Here is a 24061-nt window from a genome sequence, read left to right as displayed (position 1 = left end):
CTTTCTGTCTATCTATCTATCTATCTATCTATCTATCTATCTATCTATCTATCTATCTATCATTCTGTCTGTCATTGTATCATTCTGTCTGTCTGTCTGTCTGTCTGTCTGTCTATCTATCTATCTATCTATCTATCTATCTATCTATCTATCTATCTATCTATCTATCTATCTATCTATCTATCTATCTATCTATCTATCTATCTATCTATCTATCTATCTATCTATCTATCATTCTGTCTGTCATTGTATCATTCTGTCTGTCTGTCTTTCTATCTATCTATCTATCTATCTATCTATCTATCTATCTATCTATCTATCTATCTATCTATCTATCTATCTATCTATCTATCTATCTATCTATCTATCTATCTATCTATCTATCTATCTATCTATCATTCTGTTGTTCTATCTATCTATCTATCTATCTATCTATCTATCTATCTATCTATCTATCTATCTATCTATCTATCTATCTATCTATCTATCTATCTATCTATCTATCTATCTATCTATCTATCTATCTATCATTCTGTCTGTTATTGTATCATTCTGTCGTTCTATCTATCTATCTATCTATCTATCTATCTATCTATCTATCTATCTATCTATCTATCTATCTATCTATCTATCTATCTATCTATCTATCTATCTATCTATCTATCTATCTATCTATCTATCGTTCTATCGTTCTGTCTGTCGTTCTATCATTCTATATATCTGATGGCGAGTAAACAATGATAGAATTTTTTTATGATTTTAACCAGCAGCATTACCTTGGTCAGCTAGCTTGACCAATGAGATCCTGCAGGTGGAGCATGGCAATTTAAGCTTGCCCTCTGACCAGGTTAATCTGTTAATTACTCACTTTAATATCAAAATTATATCAGATCACCATGGTGAGGTTGTGTACAGAAGCTTCTCATCAGCAAATGTCAACATGCCACGGTTATGAAAGAGAAATCAGAAGTAAGATTCTAGTTTCAAGTGAATGTGTTGCGGAAGAGGTCAAGGGTTAACTATTCTCTTGTCAGGCTATTACTCTGATGATGGCGCACTGTCGTAAATGAGATCCGGGCAGGAGGCGTGAACGCCCCATCGGGGGGGAGAGGTCAAGTGACCGCTGCTGATTCAGTCAGTCACAGTCTGTCCAGAGATTCCCTTCCTGCCCCTCATCATCATATCTGTTTATGTTTTATTCATGCACTCTCAGCTCTGGAAATACTGATGGGCTCAGCTTAGGGGCTGTTTCAATTTTTTATAAGTTCCTTGATAGGTACAATATCTGATCTGTATGGAAAACGCAGTATATCTGATTTTATGGCGTTCACAGCCGGTGAAGAATATCTCGAACAGCACTTCTTCATACTATAATGTCAACAGCTTGCTGAGAGGCCTGTGCAAATGGAAAAATGCAGCCAGAAATGTTTAGATATGACCAAATGAATATTTTAAAATATAGGTTTTAGTTTTGTTTGGCATTTCTTGTTTGTTTCATGTAGAGCAAACAGATGACCATCATAAAAAATTGTGACAGGACAGAGATGTAGGTTGGCGGATATTGCACATAATCCAGCATGTTGGGAACAAAGTTTTCTTCTGTTCTTTTGTAACATTAACAAGCTATAGCAAACCTAGCTAATCTTGAACTCTTATATTGATCTGAAACAAAGCAAAAGTTTTGCTGACCTTAAGTCAATGCTTTAAAAGGACTGGATGATTTCCAAAAGTTAGTAGGCTTGTTCTTATAAGCCATTGTATAGAGATTAAATTCTGCCTATAATCTAGCCTATAAATTACAGATATGTCTTTCATAATTTGTACAATTTTACTTGTGTATTGTAAATGTTTGCAGCATATCTCTCAAATTTCTGAAGATAAATCAAAAGATGTCATTCTCTGTAATACTTGCTATGAAAGGGTCAAAAAAAACTACATAGCCCACCGACTCTTGTTACTCAAGGCTACAAAAATACAGCTGGTGTTTGTTCATGACAGAAAAAGTATTCATCACATTTAGTTTAAAACAATTACAAAAATCAATTAAACTGAAGCAAACTGAAGTATTTCTGGGAACAGGGAACCTAAAACTGAAAACTGGGCCACCTCTACACCTGTCAAGAAGGGTCAAACAAGATGAGGAGAGGAAGATATATTTGCAGCAATAAAATAAAATAAAAATATAAAATATAAAATAAAATACAAGAAATATATAGATAGATAGATAGATAGATAGATAGATAGATAGATAGATAGATAGATAGATAGATAGATAGATAGATAGATAGATAGATAGTATTCCTTTAACAGCATCTAAAACAGATTCACAGAGCAGAAAACTTCCAATTTTAGTTGTATACAAGGTCTAAAACTTATGAAAGGATAAAGTGCTACTATTATAAAGCCTGTCAGTGAGCTGTCAAAGTTAGAATGAGCCTCAGTGGCCCAGGGCCTCTCATCACACTCACTTTACCTGAGTTATTTAGCTTTCATACTCAATTTACCAGTAATAAATATGAACGTTAGACCAATTCTCAGCAGGCAAATGTTGCATTACTGCTTGTCACATAAGTCTCGCTGTCCTTTTCTGAATGTACAGTCAAGCCCGAAATTATTCATACCCCTGGCAAATTCTGACTTAAAGTTACTTTTATTCAACGAGCAAGTTTTTTTTTTTTTTTTGACCGGAAATGACACAGGCTTCTCCCAAAAGATAGTAAGATGATGTACAAGAGGCATCATTATGGGAAAAAATAAATTCTCACCTTTTATTTACATTTGAACAAAAAGTGGCTTGTCCAAAATTATTCATACCCTTTGCAAACTGTCACAGTCTATGGGAAAATCCAAAGTTCTATACCATTCCAAATAGTCCAAGCTGTTCTAAAGCATCCTAATTACCCTGATTCATTGGGAACAGCTGTTTTAATCAACAGGTGAAAAACAGAAGCTCTCTGCTGTTGGTTTGTGGACAGTCATGGCTAAGACAAAGGAGCTCACTGAGGACCTGTGGCTGGGCATTGTGGCTGCTCACAAGTCAGGAAAGGGCTATAAGACCATATCTAAATGTTTTGAAGTTCCAGTGGCTACAGTGCAAAGTATTATTAAAAAATACAAGACGTTCTGCACTGTGAAAAATCTCAGAGGACGTGGTCAGAAGCCAAAAGTGACACCTGTGCTGGCCAGGAGGATAGTGAGAGAGGTAAAAAAGAATCCAAGGATCACCACCAAGACCATCCTGATGAATCTGGGCTCTGCTGGTGGCAACATCTCAAGGCAGACAGTCCAACGGACACTGCACAACGCTGGGTTCCACAGACGCAGACCAAGGAGGACACCACTTCTCCAGATAAGGCACACAAAAGCCCGCTTGGCCTTTGCAAATGCTCATCTGGACAAAGAAGACTTCTGATCTTCTGTTTTATGGTCAGATGAAACAAAAATTAAATTGTTTGGCCACAATTATGTAGCCTTCATTTGGCGTAAAATAAAGAAGAAGCCTTCAACCCTTAAAACACCATCCCCACTGTCAAACGTGGTGGGAACCTAATGTTTTGGGGGTGTTTTTCAGCCGGTGGGCCAGGGAACCTAATCACAGTAAATGGCACCATGAAAAAGGAGCAATACATCAAAATTCTCAACAACAACATCAGGCAGTCTGCAGAGAAACTTGGCCTTGGGCACCAGTGGACATTTCAGCACGACAACGACCCAATTGACAATGACAATGACACAAAACACAGCAAAAGTGGTGAAGAAATGGTTAGCAGACAAAAACATTAACGTTTTGCAGTGGCCCAGCCAGAGTCCTGACTTAAATCCAATTGTGAATCTGTGGAGGGAGCTAAAGATCAGGGTTATGGCAAGGAGACCCTCCAACCTGAAAGAGTTGGAGCTCATCGCTAAATATGAATGGGCAAAAATAGCAGTGGAGACATGCAAAAAGCTGGTCAGCAATTATAGGAAGCGTTTGATTACTGTAATAGCCAATAAAGACTTTTCTATTGATTACTGAGAAGGGTATGAATAATTTTGGACATGTTCAAATGTTCAAATGAAAATAAAAGATGAGTAATACTGTACTTTTTTCAACAATGATGCCTCTTGTACATTATCTTAAACTTGCTGGTTTAATAAAAATAACTTTAAGTCAGAATTTGCCAGGGGTATGAATAATTTCGGGCTTGACTGTACATATCTAAACGCACACACATTCTTCCATTGTGTACTGTAACAGATGCATTATGTTTATTCAAATGGTACACATTCTCCCCATGCACCACAGTTACTGTACAGCAAAATGTCAAAAGGTGATCAATAAAAAAGTTAATTTAATTTTTATTAATATTTCACAATAATGTTGTCACTGTATTTTTAATCAAATAAATGCAGTCTAGATGAGAAAAAGACTCGTACACGCATACATAGGCCAATAAGTTATGAGAAATATTGAAGCTGAAGTCAAAATGTTTACATACACTTACAAATTAAGTTTATTGCATTTAAAGGCGGGCGTACACGGTGCGATTTTTGAGGTCGTACAAGCTCGCATGCGATTTTTTTTGGTTATCGGAGGAAATCGTCTCTTCTCGTATGGTCGGGCTCGTATGGTGTGTGAGAAATTACGAGATGAGCAGAGTGCCTTCCTCACGATCATTTTTAAACATGTCAAAAAACTTCGGGAGATGTCGGATGGAAGGCGTGACGTGTGTGCTGTTGAACGAGCCGATTTGTTGATCAAACTGGAAATGGCCAATCAGAAGCTAAAGAAAAGAAAACCACAGAAGAAGATGAACATGACAGCGCCACGGTGACTTGGACTATCGAGAGAGGATAAACTCGCTGAACTTTGGCAAGAACAGCGAGCGCTATATGATGTATCGATCGGTGATCGATCACCTATTGTTTGCTACAGCTATTGCTAGCTATAGCTGGTGCCCAACTAGCCCCCTCGACGTGCATAATACTACTTTAAAACATACATTACAGTGCTGTAGCATTGCAGTTCCAATGTCTTTAATGCATATGCTTGTTAGCACTGCTGTAGAGGTGAAGTTTTGTCAAGTTTGCAAAAGAGTGTATACACGCAAGGGTGATCAGACGGTTCATGTGTAGCAAAGTGTCACGGCTCATATTTTTTATATGCAGTTATGAGATAGACAGAGAGCAGTTGTATTTAACGGTACATACACAGTATATTATACACAGCCTTCCTCTCAGAATGTGATTTTTAAAATCGTGCCGTGTACCGCTGCATCCGTAAAAAAAGTCACTTGTGACGTGCGTGGCCATACGGTCTTCTGACAGTCCGAATTCGCACCGTGTACGGCCGCCTTAAAGCCTGCACATGACTGATGTCAGCAGTGTGCCCATATATTAACTCTGTGATGAAGTTTGGTGGTTAATGGATCTGTCTTCTCATTATTTACTCCCTGCAGACATCTCTGCAGTGCCAGAAGCAGCCAATGGGAGCCCATTGACTTCATATTTGTATAAACCTAAAAGAGTAAAACATAATTTGTCACAATCGTCCTTCAACAACAACTAATGAGACTCATAGAAGCAAGCATGAGGAAACCAGAGAGTGATGACTTTTTAAGAAGTGAACACTGGGCTGGGCAAAGAACAAGACGGATGGAGTTTACACATTTCTTGGCATTGTAAGAAAGGGGCTTATTCATTTTTCGCTATCAGAGAAAGGTAGAGATGATTTTGGAAAGGGAATATTTTTCTACAGCTCCAATTTGAGAGAATATATGAGATAATATATGAGGCTACAATCACAAACATCTGGGCAGATTCAAATACCTAGCTATTAAACAGTTGAAGTTGCATTGCACTGTTAGATGGTCAATATGGGAAATGGAGAATTATGATTAATGGAGATGTGATACACGTTAATGTCTGCAATCCATTTTTTCTGTGAACAACAGGTTTACCTTTTCATCCATAACATTTTTGTCAAGGGAAAAGGCAATGTTTTGTTCTTCTATTTTTTACATTGAAATAATGGAACAAAGACATGTCTAAGTCTTTCTGGAAAGCTTATTTGTTTTTAAATGTTGTTTAAAATGAATGCCAATATAATTTATATTTGTTTTATACTGTTTATTCCTGTTTACACATGTTATAATATAGTGTTTATTATTCTAATTTAGTGTTTATAATATCTGTAAAGGTTTTATTTAGTTTATCTGCAATTTTATAATTTTTTTTAAATGTAATTATAATAAAACATGACACATACACAGATGCAACTTAATCTATGCAATTTTTGACCCACTGTGACTTATTATGTGCAACTTATTTTGTGAAAAATATGGTATGTTTTTAACATCTCACAGCCAGTTTTTGGATAAAATAAAATAAAAATATAGTAAAATAAAATAAATAAAAAGCACTCAAATTGAGATATTTTGCCCTTTTGCACTAAATGATCAACACTGTCAGATCAGTCAGTGTTTTATCTGCTACTGCTAATCAAAGACAGTGATTCCCTAACTGTGGTTTTGTGCACTTCATTGAAAGCACAGCCCTGGAAGAGCACAAGAACAACAGAAAATGTAGATGACAACACACACTGCCAAGTTAGGCCTCAAACATCTAAGAGCAGCTCAGAGCAACAAGCAGGGTCTCTAAATACAAGTCAGAGTCAATAAGCACAGGGCATTAGTAGTACAAGTGAAGATTAGTTTTTTTCAGTGATTACCCAAGAAAACAGTGTGAGTGAGGCTGGTCTTCAGTAATTCCTCATTCCGGGGTACAAACAAACTCTCAACAGTAATGTTTATTTACAAGCTCCACTGAATCACTAAAGCTTTGTAAAATCCTTTGTGGTTAATTATGACTGAGCTATGTGTTTCAGTGTGAAGCCGTGCTATCTTCTGCCTTAAAATCAGTTTGGTGTTTATCTAAGGACATGAAATAAAATACATCCATAAATTAGTTTAAGAAAACACCAACATCTATGTCGTTTAATGCATCCGTAATGAGGGCAATTCCAATAATGCCAACAAAAAAAACCCCAAGAGATTTTTCAACTGTTTTTCCTAGATAACAATTATTAAATCATGAAGAATTTTTTTCTAAACTCTTGCATAATGTTAAAAATTCTGGGTACAATCATTATGTTACAGGTCAAACTGACCCTAACTGGATTCAAGTAGAGCTGCAAAATGATTAGTCACGATGAATCAATTCAAAATAAAAGTTTATGTTTACATACTATATGTGTTTGTACTGTGTATATTTATTATGTATATATAAACACAACACACAAAATGTTAAATATATATGTAAAATATTTTTATATAATACAAATTATAGTGTTTACATACAAATACACACAATTCATACAAATATTTTTTTAAAAATATATACTTTTTTTGTAAACATAAACTTTTATTTTGAATCGATTAATCGCGACTAATCGCGCAATGGAAAAAAACAACAACATAATGCATCCATTTTTTCCACGAAATTTACCTATGAAACATAATAGGTTAACCAGTATTTCCGACAACTAAAGAATGTGTTTGCACCCAAAGAGAGCCCAGAATTATTTCAGATCTCGACGATGTCTCAAATTGTACTCAAAGTTGCGAAGACACCAACATTTGCAACTAAACAGTCAGAAATGCCAATGTGAACTCAAACACTTCTCAACAAACATTTCAAAGATCAAATAATCTGATCTATGCATCCACATTCATTTTTAACTCTATATTCTTATATCTCTATTAGGGCTGTCATGATTACTTAATTCGATTCAAGTACTCAACTTTAAAAAAAATCCTTGAGTGCAATTTCCCCGTCGAATAGTCTATTTTTTACTTAGGTCTATTTTTATTACCACAAAAAATAAATATATATAATTATCAGATTATTTAATTAATCATCAGAATAATCGGCCGATTACTAGATTACCAGAATAATCGTTAGTGACAGCCCTGCTGTCTATCAACAATCACCTGATTTCTTTCTAGTTTTTACTTCTCCTGAAGAGGAAGATGTTTTAGGAGAAACACCACAGACGAAGATGATACTACATAAAAAAATAGCAACCTCTGAGCAGAACAACAGTATTTTGGGATTTGCAGTGGAGACTCACTTTTATCATAATGCATTTTCTTTCATGGTGGACTGTTTTTGTTAAAATTGACTTCTTGTCCCAACTAAAGGCCGCTGTCCCACACTGGTGCGTCTGCATAAAGCACATACATCCATCAAGCATTCTTCACAGGGTGCTACCAAGGGATGTTAAATATTCATCGATTGCTATAAAGGCTTTGAACAAAGGATATGGCTCACTTTGAAAGGTAATATAGGCAAAAATGAAAACAAATAATAAAGCTAAAAATCCATTGTAGGCACTTCTATTTCAGATTGCATTTTCATGCTCCCCAGCGCTACGGAGATGAAACAGGGGTCCCTGAGCTATTCGTTAGTGCAGTCGCACAGAACATGCTCCCTAATAATGAGCAGGCAGCGGCAGCATCAGTGTACTGGCAAAGGTTAATTAAAATGCAAGAGAATAAAATCAGAGCTGGCTGTCTCCCACGAGGCAGAGCGATAGAGGACAAAGATGGATCCTGTTGCACCAAACAGAACTATCTCAAGACAATTTGTGAAAAGTTTTGATGCAAAACAATGACCATGGTTTAGAAAGTCGCGTAACCCTCACTGCTCAAGGATGGCCACTGATGGTATATTGCTTTTGTTCAGCAGTTACAGTATCTCACAAAAGTGAGTACACCTCTCACATTTCAGCAACCATTTTAGTATATCTTCTCAAGGGACAATATTATAGAAATAAAACTTGAAAATATTTTAGGGTAGGCAATGTGCAGCTTGTATAGCAGTATAGACTTATGTCCCCTAAAAATTACTCAACATACAGCCATTATTGTCAAAATAGCTGGCAACAAAAGTGAGTACACCCTAAGTGAACTCGTCAAAAGTGTCATTATTTTGTGTTAGCACCATTGTTATCTGGCACTGCCTTCTTCATTCTGGGCATGGAATTGACCAGAGCTGCACAGGTTGTTGCTGGGATCCTCTTCCACTCCTCTACAATGACATCACGAGCTGCTGGATGTTAGACACATGGTGCTTCTCCACCTTTCGCTTGAGAAAGAGTTTCTGAAACTACTAAAATCAACCTGATCTCATGACGAAAACGTACCTGTGGGAACATTTTTGCAAGATGCAAAATACGTCCACTGAGTGGCGCTTAAAGAGTGTTTGTTTTTTCCCCAGAACAGATGAACGTACACATTCTGTACGTTTGATGTGATGTTGGTTTTGTACTTGTCACCACAGTTCTGAATTCAAATGTCCGTTGAGTGGTGGTATAACTCTAATGCTCCATGAAATTTTAAAATTACCTACCCGATAGAATGAACAAAAGTGATTGTGATGTAAAAACGCAATCTCAAGCATGCGTTTTAGCTTGTTTTTCGATCTCTCATCTTTCAGCTCTTTCATTGTGCCTTGCCGGCTTAGCTACCAAGCAAGCTTATTACATTCGGAAAGCAAAACATATGAAGCTTAGTCATATAACTGTGTACGAAAACTATTAAAAAGTGCTCGCCTCTAGTGTTCACTCATATTTTGCATCCTGCAAAGTTCCCACAGGTACGTTTTCATCATGAGATCAGGTAGGCTAAAATGTACCAACTGTCAATTAAACAGTGTGAGACAAGGGCCCTTCGTCACTTCAAAAGTCATTTTATCGTACCTAGGTTGGCCCAAAACTCATTTTAAAGCTAGATATGGCGGAAGAGTGGTCTCCACAAAGTTCCCACTTCATGTTTAGTCTATACACAGAATCTATACCCTCAGAAATCTCTAGAGGGGTCCACAGAATCCAACTTTAATTTTGTTGAATTTTTAGCCTATAATAAAAATGTAGTTGTCCATTTAATATTTAACATTTCATCAACACTTCAATTTATTCCATGAAATTCTGCATATTTCAGCACAGAATGTGAGAAAATGCTGCAGATTCTGTCTAGGAGTGTTTCATCACCTTTTGCAACCACTGAAGGTTGGCAACATTGACATCTGAGATGCATTTGATATTATATTATAGTTATGCCCAGGACCACATAGAATCGACACCCAGAAGTTTCCACAGAATTGAACTGAATTTAATCTTTAGCTGAATATGGAAAGTTTACTCAGATTATTATTTCAACAAGGTTTCCATTCATTCCCCAGATTTATATATATTGCTCCTTAAAATCAGCACAGAAAATATGTGAAAACTCTGCAGATTCTGTTTGGGCCTGCGTTGCGTCAGCTTTACCTTCATCATGAACACTGGAAGCTGGCAAGGGTTGACATCTGAAATGAACACGCTCTATTATTTTCTTAAACAATCCGGAAGATACTCAGTGGCATGAACAAGACTAATATCAGACATGTTTCCTGGCAGACACACAGCGATGTCACTGAAAGGCCCATCAGTTGATATAAGCAGATATGTGTGCTAACCCTTGGGCCTGTACGGTGACTGATGACAGGACACAGCACAGCATAAATATGCAAGTAAGCGTCAGGGTGGTGAAGCAGCCATAAATCTGTGAGGAGGAAAGTCTGGTATCCTCACAGAAGAGCAGAATAATATTTCCACAGTGTGATAGCAGAGGCTGTCCAATACATTATGCAGTCAACACAAGCGCTCCCTGAACCATTTAATCACTAGGAATGAACAGACCATTGTTAAGTGCACACAATGACAGGTCTCGGTCTATAAATAGTCTGGTAAAGCATCTTTGATCATGCTTGGAGTCTCTCGTTGTCATATCCCATACATACATAGACACTACATGACCAAATGTATGTGGACGCCAGACCAGAGTATGTAAACAGTGCAGGTGCTTTGACTTTAATAACAATAACACATACTGTCAGGTCCATAAATGCCTTTAGATTCGGTATCTTTAGGTTCGCTGTCAAAATTGCCAGTGTGAACACTAAGTGGACCAGGACCAAATGTATCATTTTCCTTTTTGGTCCGAAACAAATCAACCAAACGAACCAAACTACAAGTGTGAACACAACCTTAAATACTGATAATAATAATAATAATAATAATAATAATAAATGTTTCTTGAACAGCAAATCAGCATATTAGAATGATCAAGTGACACTGAAGACTGGAGTAATGATGCTGAATATTTAGCTTTGATCACAGGAATAAATTAAATGTCAATATATATATATATATATAAAAAAATGTTTATTTTAAATAGTAATAATATTCAACATTTTACTGTTTTTTCTGTACTTTGGATCAAATAAATGCAGTCTGGTGAGAAGAAGAGACTTCTTTAAAAAAAAACATTAAAAATCTTATTGTTCAAAAACAGACTGCAGTGTATGAGTGCAGTGTTTAGGTGTTCACATACTTTTGTCATAAACTCACATCTTCAAAAGACACTTAATATTTAGCAATATTAATGTGACAGCACTGCGATTATCAGATTAGAACAAAACTTGGACTAAATTGTGCTGAATAATGACACTGCTGTCTTTGGTACAGCTGCTTCAAATCTAAATAAAATATGTTCGTAATTGACAAATTTGGAAACACTGACATTGTTATTGAACTGAATGAGTTATCGAATCAACACTGCACTAACTGGTGCTGAATAATGACACTATTGTCTTATTAGATCTGCTTTATAGCAAAACTCGGATTTGATGAAGTTTGCATCATTGATTCTGTTTAATACTGTGAAGCTGCTTTGAAACGAATTCTATTGTAAAGCACTATATAAATACAGGTGACTTGACTTGACTCTTCATGTAAGGGGTCTCCAGAATTTGAAGTCTGCATGCAGACGATGCGGTCTAATGCTCATGTGCCCCCTGTGAAAATAGGGTTTCTTGTCACATAGCTCATATAAATTCAGTATCATTTATGAGCTTGTGTTTATGGTTCCTCAGAGACTTTCTCATTTCAAAGGACTGCCAGAAGAGTTTGATAGCTGTTTATATGGAGCTGGGTGAGAGGACGGGCGGGAAGAAGAAAGAAAGAGAGAGAGAGGTGAATCCGTCCAACAGTGGCAGTGGTCACAGAGTGACACGGTGACAGACAGCGGAGAAAAGAGAGGAAGATTGCAATCCTTTAAAGGGCTGAGGAAATGAGAGCGTAACTTTGCTCTGTCAATCTCCCGGCCTGGCCTGTAATAAGCAGCGCACAGGTTTCTCCTCCAAACCAGCAACATGCCGTCTCTTTGCTCTGGCCAGGCAGCTACTATGACCTGAATTTCAATTTACTTCCAGTCTCCTGAGGCAAAGCAGCACCAAGTCTACTCACATCTGAATTTATAGAGGGTGCTTTCAATAATACAGACGCTAATGGAGGGGATCTTTTACAATTTGGGGAGGAAATTAGGAAGAAACCGTAAGGCAAATTAGAAATGTGCTGTTGGTGTTTCCAAAAAGCTATCTAGTCAAGGCAGAAGTCGGCTGAGATTTATGATAGGGTGGAATTGGTCTGCTTGGCTCCTCCTCAGGGACTTTGGCTGCTGCTTATAGGGTGGAGTTCTATCACAATCCCTGCGGAATATTTTCCAAGGACTTAGTCACTAAATTTATGGATGGCAGCGTCCAAAAAGCCAGTTGTATATATCAGCTGAGATGCAGATTAATAGAGCACTTTATATTTTAAGTGAGAATCTTTAAGCAGTAAAGGATAATGCAAAAATGGGCTTATTACTGACAATTTGGCAAATAAATACATATGGACATGTAAAATATTTGCATGTGTAACAAAATATTACATTACTATTAATACTGTATTAATAAGCCTTATGCAATTATTTGTATGAAAGAGAGTATGAGTCTGCAGCATGGTATAAGAGAGATGAAAGTTGCACTGATCTGAGATTTACACAGTCTGATAAACAGTACAGTGTTGCCATGGACGACAGCAAATATTAGGAAAAGGCTAACATACGGCACAACTGAAAAAATTATAAAATCTTTCTTTTTTTTTAAAAACATCTCTGAAAATGTAGGCTTTAAATAATTATGCAATGAGATTTATACTGCATTTTAGTGTTTTAACTTGTTTAGATTTTATTACAGATACATTTAAAGATATTAAAGATACATTTTTTTAGTGTTTTTGAAAAAACTAAAAACTTTATACCAGATATATGTCACAGTCTGGCTGGGTTGAGGAGTGGAGATGGAGGAGAAGAACTGGAGTAAATGAATATAAGTTTATTAAATAAAACACTGAAAATACAAACAAACAAACAAACAAACAAACAAACAAACAAACAAACAAACAAACAAAAACCAGGAGCATGAACAGATGACATGTAACATTAACGACGGACAGCTGGGAGTGATCAGACACAGACTTAAATACACAGAACACAAGGCGTGGCTACAAACGAGATAACAGGATAACGAGTGGGAAATACAAATATGGGCATGGATGGAACCAAAAACACTAAACCAAAAGGGGGAGCAAATGGGACTAACCAAAAGTACTGGAAACAGAGGGGGAAAAACACTAGGAAAACAGAACAGGACAGGACAAAATACTGACAATATATTATACCTGCAGGGGAATCACATCCCCACTGCAGGGGATATTTTATGTAATTGATATACAATTACAGTTCTCATTAATATTTTTAATTTTTTTAAGTCTTTATTTTTATGCTTTATGCTTTATTTTAGTTTAAGTTAAAACTGTAGAAAGTTTTTGTCATTTTTTGTAGGGTTTTCTTTTTATTTTTGCATTGTTTCAGTTATTTTAGTACTTCAAATGAAACAAAAGGAAAATACAAATAATAAATCAATAAATAAAAATAAAATAAATAAAATAAAACAAAAGGCTTTTATAATGTGAATGCACTAAATTAGTAATATTTAAAATTTTGAATAACATCTCTAAAAATGTAGGCATTTAAATAATTATTCAATGAAATTTATACTGCATTTTAGTGTTTTTTCTTGTTTAGATTTTATTACAGATATATTTAAAGATATTAAAGTTAGATTTTATTTATTCATTTTTTTGGAGACAAAAAACTTTATACCAGAAAAATTATACCTGAAGATACAGGGGAATCACACCAGTGTTATTTTATATTATTGATATACTATTACACTTTTCATTAATATTTTGTATTTTTAGTATTATTTTTAGTAAAGTCTTTATTTTTATGCTTTCATTTTTGTTTAGTTGAAACTGTAGAAAGTTTTGTAATTTTTCATAGGGTTTTTTATGTTTGCATTGTTTCAGTTAATTTAGCACTTAAAATTAAAAAACAAATAAAAATAAAATAAATTAAACTAAAAATAAATAAATAAAATAATAAATACAGCAATAAATAATAAAATAAAATAAAAAATAGTAAAATAAAAATAATATAAAGGCTTTTATATTATAAATGCAAATTACTATGGAAGCCCAAAAATAAATAAATAATTGAAAAATAAAAAGGTAATTGCGACTTTTTTCTCGCAATTGCGAGTTTACATCTCACAATTCTGACTTTTTTCTCAGAATCTCGAGTTATAAAGTCAGAATTGCTAGATATAAAGTGAGAATTGTGGGATATAAACTCACAATTGTGAGAAATAAAGTCAGAATTACGAGATAAAAAAACTCACAATTCTGACTTTTTTTTAAACTTGCAACTGTAAATTATAAAGTCCAGTTTGAGAAGAAAAAAAAACTGACATGTTCACAGAATTGCAAGTTTAGATCTCAGAATTCTGACTTTATAACTCGCAGTTGCGAGTTTATACAGTATCATGCAATTCTGACTTTATAATTCGCAATTGCAATGTTATATCATGCAATTATTTCTGAGAATTGTGAGTTTGTATCATGCAATTTTGAGAAAAAAAGCCAGAATCGTGAGATAACGAAACAAACGGGAAACAGGCGTCCATAAATTACTGAATTAGTAGGTGAAATTATGTGTTTCAATTTTACTACACATATATTCAAAGATATTATATATAATTGTTTTTTAGAATTTTTAGTTTTAATTAAAACTGTAGAACGTTTTTGTCATTTTTTTATAGTTTTTTTCATGTTTGTATTGTTTCAGTTATTTTAGTACTTCAAAGTAAACAAAAATAAAATAAAAATAATAAATAAACAAGATAAAATAATAAAATAAAATAAAAATATGCACTAAAGCAAATTATTGACAAATTAGTAATATTTATGTTGAAAAACACCTCTGACAAAATCGGAATTTAAATAATTATGATTTATAAGATTTAAATAAGAATTTAAATAAGATTTATACCACATATTAGATTTATTTTCTTTATATTTTTTCTGCTTTCATTTTAGTTAAAACTGTAGAAAGTTTTTGTCATTTTTGTAGGGTTTTCTATTTTTGTATTGTTTCAGTTATTTTAGTACTTCAAATTAAACAAAAAATAAATAAAAATAAAACAATAAATAAATATAATAATAAATAATAAAATAATATACAAAAATAAAATAAAAGTTTTTTTATATTGTAAATGCACTAAAGGAATTTATTGACAATGTAGTAATATTTAAACAATTATGCAATGAGATGTATACCGCATATTAGGAAATACACACACACACACACACACACACACACACACACACAGTATATAATATGCACATAATACTGTTAAAAACATGATCCACAAAGGCTAAAAGTTCACAGTGCTACCATAGATAAATACAGGCGTAAAATCAGTACATTCATAGAAATAAACATTTGTGTTTGCAGTGCAAATTAGAATCAACTAAATGTAAGAACATTCCTGACAGAATCAATATCATTCTAATAAATTACAGAATTAGAGTAATCTTATTGATTCTGTGTTTGATGTTCACTGCATCATTATGGTTTATTTGTAGGTGATTTGTGCTTCTCCAAGAGCACCCAAAAGCATGGTAATTCTGTCAGGCTGATATCTGCGCCGTATCTTTTGAATCTGATACGATTCTCTCTGCCAGAGCTGCTAATCTCCCCAAGATTGAGGCGGTAATTAAGCAACATCATGCAAATAGCTGATAATGATGGCTGGCATGATGAGAGAAGGCTTACGACAGCATTCAGAGCGAGGAGATGAAATAGGTGATCTAGAAATATACATTTGCATTTGATTTAAACAGTTGTTGCTATGGATAAACGTCTGAACACTGTGATCTCACCGGTAGACTCTGAAGAATAGAGCTGTCAGCTAGTGGAAGCAGGTGGAAACCTGATCTCCAGGGCATGCTGCCTGTTGAATGAATAAACCTGTCATTTAGGCCAGTTTTTCTGAAATGTCTCACTTTTCCGGACAGAGAAATGTGGAGGTTCAAAATCTTATGTTTTAGCAGGGTAATCACATTAGTATTTGCATGCATTCATTTGTAAATTAGACTGCACAATATAATCAACTCAGTGTAGGAACATTTCTGACAGAATCAATATCATTACAATAAATTACAGAATTAGAGCAGTCTGATTGGTTCTCTGTGATCCTCATTGCATCATTATAGTTTATTTGTAGGTGATTTGAGTTTCTGAATCATGCATGTACTCTAAAACATCTAGCATTTTACAAAAGTACAACTAGAACTAGATATTTGGAAGTTTTAATTTCCTCTGACAACTAGTTGGAAACCGAATATCAACACCAATTTAATACAGACTTCAGAAAAACTTGTTACTTGTTTACTTGTTTTGGAGTTTAAAAAATGTGTTACACAATAAAACCTTTAATAAATTTCTTCACATTAAAATAATACATTGATTCCTATTTTTACACATTTGTTAGAGTGTTTTAACTTGTGTATATTTTATTACAGATATATTTAAAGATATTAGGGATACATTTTTATGTCTTTTGGAGCCAAAAAAAAAAACTTTATACCAGAAATATTATACCTAAAAATATAAAGGAATCATACCAGTGTTATTTTAGTACAATTACAGTTTTCATTACTATATATATATATATATATATATATATATATATATATCTTTATTTTTATGTTTTCTGCTTTGATTTCAGTTTTTGTAATTTTTTTGTAGTTTTATTTTTATGTTTGCATTTCATTTATTTTAGTACTTCTAATTAAACAAAACAAAAATAAAATAAATGAAATAATAATCAAATAAAATATAATTTTTTATTTAATAAAAAAAATTATTCAACCCCTATTCAACATTGCTGTTTTAAGACAATTACTTTTACGGTAAGTTACAAAATTGTCTTAAAAAATTGTCTTAAGCCTTTACAAACTTATTAAAAATGGAATTAGCTTGGGTTGTTACACATAGTATACTCTTGGCCCATTCGTGTGCTGAAGGTGAGTAGCAAATATTGTAAAGTCATCAAAGCTCACACAAAATCAATAGAGAAGAAATAGTTTGCTCTATTAGAAAGTCTAAAACTACATGAAGATTTCTAAGACATTACATGTCCCTAGAGACACAACTGGCAGCCGTATTCCTTAGATTAAAGTGTGTTGAACCAGAAAACCTTTGAAGCTGTTGAACAAAAAAGCACAATATCATAAAATGTTTGATCAGATCAACTGAGAAAAACTTGCAATGTACAGCCAAAGACTTGCAAGATGACCCGACAAAAGGAGGAAAAATATTTCAATGCTGTGAATAAGATAAACACTAGACAAGTATGGTCTTCATGCTGAGGAATCTTGCTGAATACCACTCTTGACCAAGAAGAACAAAAAGGCTGCCTTGAACATGCTAAAATTCATTTGGATAGACCTGTGGAGTTCTGGAAGAATGTTTTATGGAGTGATGTGACCAAACTGGACCTTTTTAGACCCATTGATCAGCGGTATGTCTGGTGCAAAAATGACAAAGCTTATACGCAGAAGAACACCATCTCCATCATCAAACATGGAGGTGGGCCAGTCCTGTTATGGGGTTGTTTTACTGTAGCAGGAAGTGGAAAACATGACCACACAAAGGATATCACTGATTTATTAAAGTATCAGACCATTTTGGCAAACATTGTGATGCCTTTTATGCAAAGTCTGAAGCTAATAATCAATGGACTTTCCTGCAGGACAATCATCCCAAAGTATACGTTCATATCTACTTACGCTTGGTTTAGGAATCAGTCATAGAATGTTTTTAAGTGGCCTGTTCAGTTTGCACATTTAATTCTCATTGAAAATACATGGTTGAATTTGAAGCAAGCAGTGGCAAAGTAAAAACCAAAGATAATCAGTGATCTGAAAGCTTTTTCAGGGGAGGAATGGCCCAAGATTGCAGCAGAAAGGTGACAGAAGCATCTAAGCACTTCCAGGCAGTGTTTATTGGTGGTTTTAAAGAATAAAAGATTCTACACCAAATTTACTTTCAGGGGTTGAATAATTTTGAACATAAATGTTTAGAGCCAATTTGATTTTTTTCATTATTCATCAACTTACGTTCTCAGAATTACTCAATGTGTATTAATAAACTTTCTTTAATAGTTTACTGATGCCTTTGTTATTTTTTTTTTCACAAAATGTTGTTCTCTGCAGCAAAATGTCTTGCAGGTCAAGGGGGTTGAATAATTTTGATTGCAACTGTATATATATATATATATATATATATATATATATAAAATAAATAAATAAAATAAGATTAAAAAAAATAAAAAAGGCTTTTATATTGTAAATGAAACATTCATTTTAGTTTTACCTAAAATTGTAGAAGGTTTCTACCATTTTCAGTAGGGTGTTTTATGTGTTTTTTTTTTTTTTTTTAGTTATTTTAATTTTTAAATTTAAACAATAAGAAAATGAGAAATGATGCTGTGGAAATAAATAAATAAATAAGGTTTATTGCTTTATTTAGTACTGCAAAGTAAACAAAAATAAAATAAAATAAATAAAATTATAAATGAATAAAATAATACAAAATAATAAATAGAAAATAATAAATAACAAGGGCTTTTATACTGTGAATGCATTCATTTTAGATTTAGTTAAAATAAAAATTTAATTAATTAGTTAAAATATGTTTTTTATGTTTATTTATTTTGTTATTTTAGTACTTCTAAAATTGTTAAATTGTTAAATTGTGTTTTACTACAATTTAAACAACAAGAAAATGAGAAATAATGCTGTGGAAATAAATAAATAAATATTTTATTTTTATTTTATTTTATTTTAAGTATTTTAAGTAAAAGGGAAGGGGGTAATTAATGAATGAATTAATATTTAATATTGAATTATATTTAATATTTCATCTCATATGAAAATGTACACAGATACCTCCAGATGCAACAGGTTTGAAATGAACACAACACATACCCATACTGACTATTATTTAAATATATGTGCTTTTTACAGAAGCAATGAAAGAAATGGTTGTCAGTGCCGACTTTTATTAGTGGAAATGGAACTTCACTGACTATTTATTTTGGGTGATGGGTCTAGACAGAATTTATAGAGGTTTTAAATGAGAAAAATCTTTAATTATTTAAATAAATTCCTCCCTCTGAAGCTCTGTGAGCCTGGGGGTGTTTTACTTCCTGCGCTCATTTGATATGACCCATCTGTTTACACAAGCACATGGTCTACCTGTATTCGTGCTGCTGTGTCTCTTCAGTCCCCGTCTGCTCTGCAGGTGTATTCACCCTCCAGTGCTTTATATTCTTTGACTACTTTTAACTTCATCTCTCTAAGTCTAAAATGTGTTAAATAACCCATCAATGGGACATCATTTCACTCACTTCTGAATGGCAGAGGTGTAGCTCAGAAGCATAAATTTAGCTAGAATCTATACACAGCATAGTGGGGGACGAATTCTCATGCTGATGTTTCTATTTATTGATTTTATTTGTTGTCACATGTATTTTGCATTAGTAGTTACCACATACACTTTACATGGTGCAGGTACAAGGATTTTCCATCTCGAAAGAAAAACTCAGATCTCACAGGAGTTTTATAAAGCAAGTTTTCCAAAAAGCCAAGCAGAAACCACAATAACAGTGCCATCTATCTCATCGTTTGCAGTCAGATCTTTGAATCAAATCAAAGCGGATGAACATGCTGAAGTTATGGCTCAAGTTTTACATGACACACTCAAAACTTTTAAAGGAGGATGTGAGCTGAAGAGCTTAGATGAGCTGAAGAGGCAAGGAAAATGTGATAGAGCTACATTTGTGATCTGGTATAATATTGAGTTCACATATTAATGAATGAATCCATTTCTTGTTCATCCTAAAGATGCACACAGTATCTGTTAGTAACACAATTAGTTATCATAATTTTGATAATAGTTGGGTGTTTCTTTTACTATCCACCTTTATCTTTAATGCAAACGTAAGCCTATGGATAAGACTTCCAGTTCATTAGCCGCTATAGGGAAATACGTAGAAAAACAACATGAAGTAAAAGGTAAAACTGTTTGCACTACAAAATGTATACACTTTAATTTTTTTCATAAGTTTTTGTAGTTTTTTTATGTTTGCATTGTTTCATTTATTTTAGTACATTAAATGAAACAATAATAAAACACATAAATAAAAATATACTAGTTTAATATTTTATTTATAAAATAAAATAAAATGCAAAAGAAAAGAAAACAGGATTTATATTGTGAATGAAACATTCATTTTAGTTTTAGTTAAAAATGTTAAAATTTTCAGAGTTTTTTTAATGTATTTTTATTTATTTATTTATTGTTATTTTAGTACCTCAATTTAAAATAAAATAAAATAATAAATAAAATAAGATAAAAATTGATTAAAAAATGTATAAATAAAATAAAATAAAATTGTAAAAGGTAAGAAAGGTAAAAAGTAAAAAGGTAAAAGGTAAAAAGTTTGCACTACAAACTGTAGACTTTCATTTTTTCATAAGTTTTTGTAGTTTTTTTTGCCATTGTTTCATTTATTTTAGTACTTCAAATTAAACAAAAATAAAATAAGATAAAAAGAATAAAAAAATAATTAAAAAAAAAATGTACAAGTAAAAGGTAAAACAGTTTGCACTCCAAACTGTAGACCTTAATTTTTTCACAAGTTTTTGCAATTTTATTGTAGTTTTTTTTTTGTTTGCCTTGTTTTATTTATTTTAGTACTTTAAGTACTAAATTTTAGTACTTTATTTTTAAACAAAAATAAAAACAAATGAATAAAATAATACATTTTATACTATTATTATAAAATAAAATACAAAACTGTATTTATATTGTAAATAAAACATTCATTTTTGTTTCAATTAAAAATGTAGAAAGTTTCTGCCATTTTTCATAGTTTATGTATTTTTTATTTATTAATTTTTTTGTTATCTGAGTTCCTCAATTTAAACAAAAAGAAAATGCAAACTGATTCTTTTTGTGATTTACTGTCAGCCTGCGCTAGCGCAAACCCTCTTTAGGCATTAAAAATAGTACTGTCAGAATTTACTAAAGATGCGCAGTGAAGAATTAGTGCTGAAAAAGCATGGACACAGTTATTTTTGTGCCTGAACTTATTTAATATGCAATTGTAGGAGTTTCCCTTTAGACAAAATTTAGGGGAGGAGACTATTAAAATGAATCACGCAATGCGACTGTTTGCACTCATCAAATTACTGGTATTTGCACCATTATTTAGTGCCCCCAAAAAAGCATGTCTTAAAGCAGGCGGGTATTTGCTCTGCTCTTAGTAAATTGTGTTTACACAAAGTGTTTTCAACTTAAAACTGAAAACTTTTTTTTTGTGTTGTAGCCCTTTCATGTACACAACAATGGTGTTTTGAAGGCCTGAAAATGCAAACTGACTCTTGTCATCTTGGTGTCATTTAGGGGGGAAAAATCCTTTATTGGCACAAAATTGTTGGTCTTTGTTTAGCTTATCATAGTTTAAAAATTTACATTGCATGTCCATTTTTTATAAGTTGGTATGATTCTTTAGAGTCTTCATGAAATGTCTGCAAAATGCTTTGGTTAAAATTCCTCAATGTTTGTGTAAAACAACACCTTTTTTACCTAATCTAAAACAGTGAATGTCTCTTTAAATAATAATGAGCTACTGCTCACCTAGCCCCTTTTTTTCATTTTTTTTTTTTTTTTTTTGGTGTATTTGGTGACGCATTACCATCAAAAACAAAACAAAAAAAAATCCACTTTTACATCCAACTACAAGGCATACAGACATTGTTGTCACTACAGCTGCTCAAGATGTTCTTCTATGGCATCGCTTGAAGAACCTTTTAAAGCACCTTTATTTTTTATTATTTTTAAGAGCTAAGGCACATTTATAGTCAAACACAATGTAAAAGTGAATTTTGCACACGAGGTGAGAAATCTACCTTTAGGACACAAAAGTAGTAGTTGAAGTAGAACTCCATTTTTATTTACTGAGATTAAATGGTATTGAAAGCTTTTATGTTTGATTCTTCATATCAGACTTGAAAGAGACAAGCTTAACAACATAGCACAATCTAAAATTTCCCTTTGTTAGAAATTCTGCAATGGTATTCATTTGTGATGCTATGAGAGTTCTTCACCAGCTGAACAGTGCAACTTTGATGGATTGTTTTGAGAAAGTTGCCCAGAAAGGCCTGAGGCTCAATTTAATTCTCCTTTCTCAAAAGCATGGCAGTAACTTTTCACATTTCAAGTTTGTGAATTATTGATACGTCCTTTCAGACCTCTCCATCAATCCTCCTGTTTGCTGTAAGTGATTACCCTGAACCAGCCAGTAACCAACTTCAAAAGCTGCCTCAAAAAGTTGCATGACTGGGAATTCAGTCGGGAGCTTTAATGTGAGACTAATGTGTCAAATAAGAAATGTAACCCCACAGCTCAGAGGTACTAAAAGTATCACTGTATGAGATTATTTTCCTGCTGGTTTTGTATTAAAGAACACTGATACCTCATGCACTAAGCATAATACATAACCAAATGTCTGTCATTATTTAAAAAGTAATTAACAAAACACTAAACTGTAATTTAAAATCACTGATGTAAAAAATGATTAAACTGCAGTTCCGACAAGTGCACATCAGGGCACATAAAAGTGATATTGTGCTTTAGGGAATTCAGTTTCGAATCTATCCACCTCCTGTTTCATTTCTCCTCTCTCATCCTCCCTGTTAGTGTCCTGTCCATTAAAGACAAAAAGTCATAAATAAAAAGTTATGCTGTCCTATTGTTTTTTTTCTTGTCATTTTATTTGATAAGCACTTTGCATTGTTTCATAAGTAATCCATATAACTTCATTTCTATTATATTCAAAGATATTTGTTGAGTTTGACAGTTGTTGAGTTTGATGTTTGTTTCTGCAGAAAACAAACCACTAATTAAAGTTTAAAATAAGAGGAGCAATCTTTTCAAACATGCATTTATTTCATTCTTTAAAGTGGAGGTTGTCCACGGGGATCCTCTCTTTCATCTCTAATGAATTCTGTCTACCTAGCTTAAGCACTATGAAAAACAGTTTTAATAACCCTTTCACTATTATTAGTAGTCAAGTTCATAATCTTGTACAAAATTAAACCTGTAGGCTAATGTCTAGTTAAAAGATTTGACACAGGACAGTGGCTCTCAAATGGTTTTGGTTCAGGACCGTGATTTTACATTAGACAAAAATTAACATTCAAATAAAATTAATAATAGTAATCAACACAGGCTCATTGCAAATACATGGCTCTGGCTAGATCTCTGCAAATGTGCAAAAACATACATAACTATACATACATTTTATGGCAGTTTCCAGCTGAAATCAACAAAAGAGGCAGAAAACTTTTCACACAAATTATGCTTAGAGGGGCAGATTATCAAAATAAAGACTTTTATGAAGTTAATTGAACAATACTACATTATTAACGTTTAACACTTATACCATAGTGTATTGTAAACTAATACGTTTTGGCATTTAAATGACATAATCTGCTCCATATGAATGGCTTTTCGAGTAGTAAACTTGCTCAGTAGCCCACCCGGTACAGCATTGCACTTGCAACACAGAGAGTCCTATAAAACACAAGTCACAATAAAAGAACTCAAGAAATCATGGTTGTAATAATTCGTGCTGAACGAGATGAGACAATAGACAAGATTCTAACAAACATGATATTTAA

Source organism: Garra rufa, chromosome 8 (assembly GCF_049309525.1).
Source record: "Garra rufa chromosome 8, GarRuf1.0, whole genome shotgun sequence".
Classification (NCBI taxonomy): Eukaryota; Metazoa; Chordata; class Actinopteri; order Cypriniformes; family Cyprinidae; genus Garra; species Garra rufa.
Note: the sequence above shows the minus strand (reverse complement) of the source record.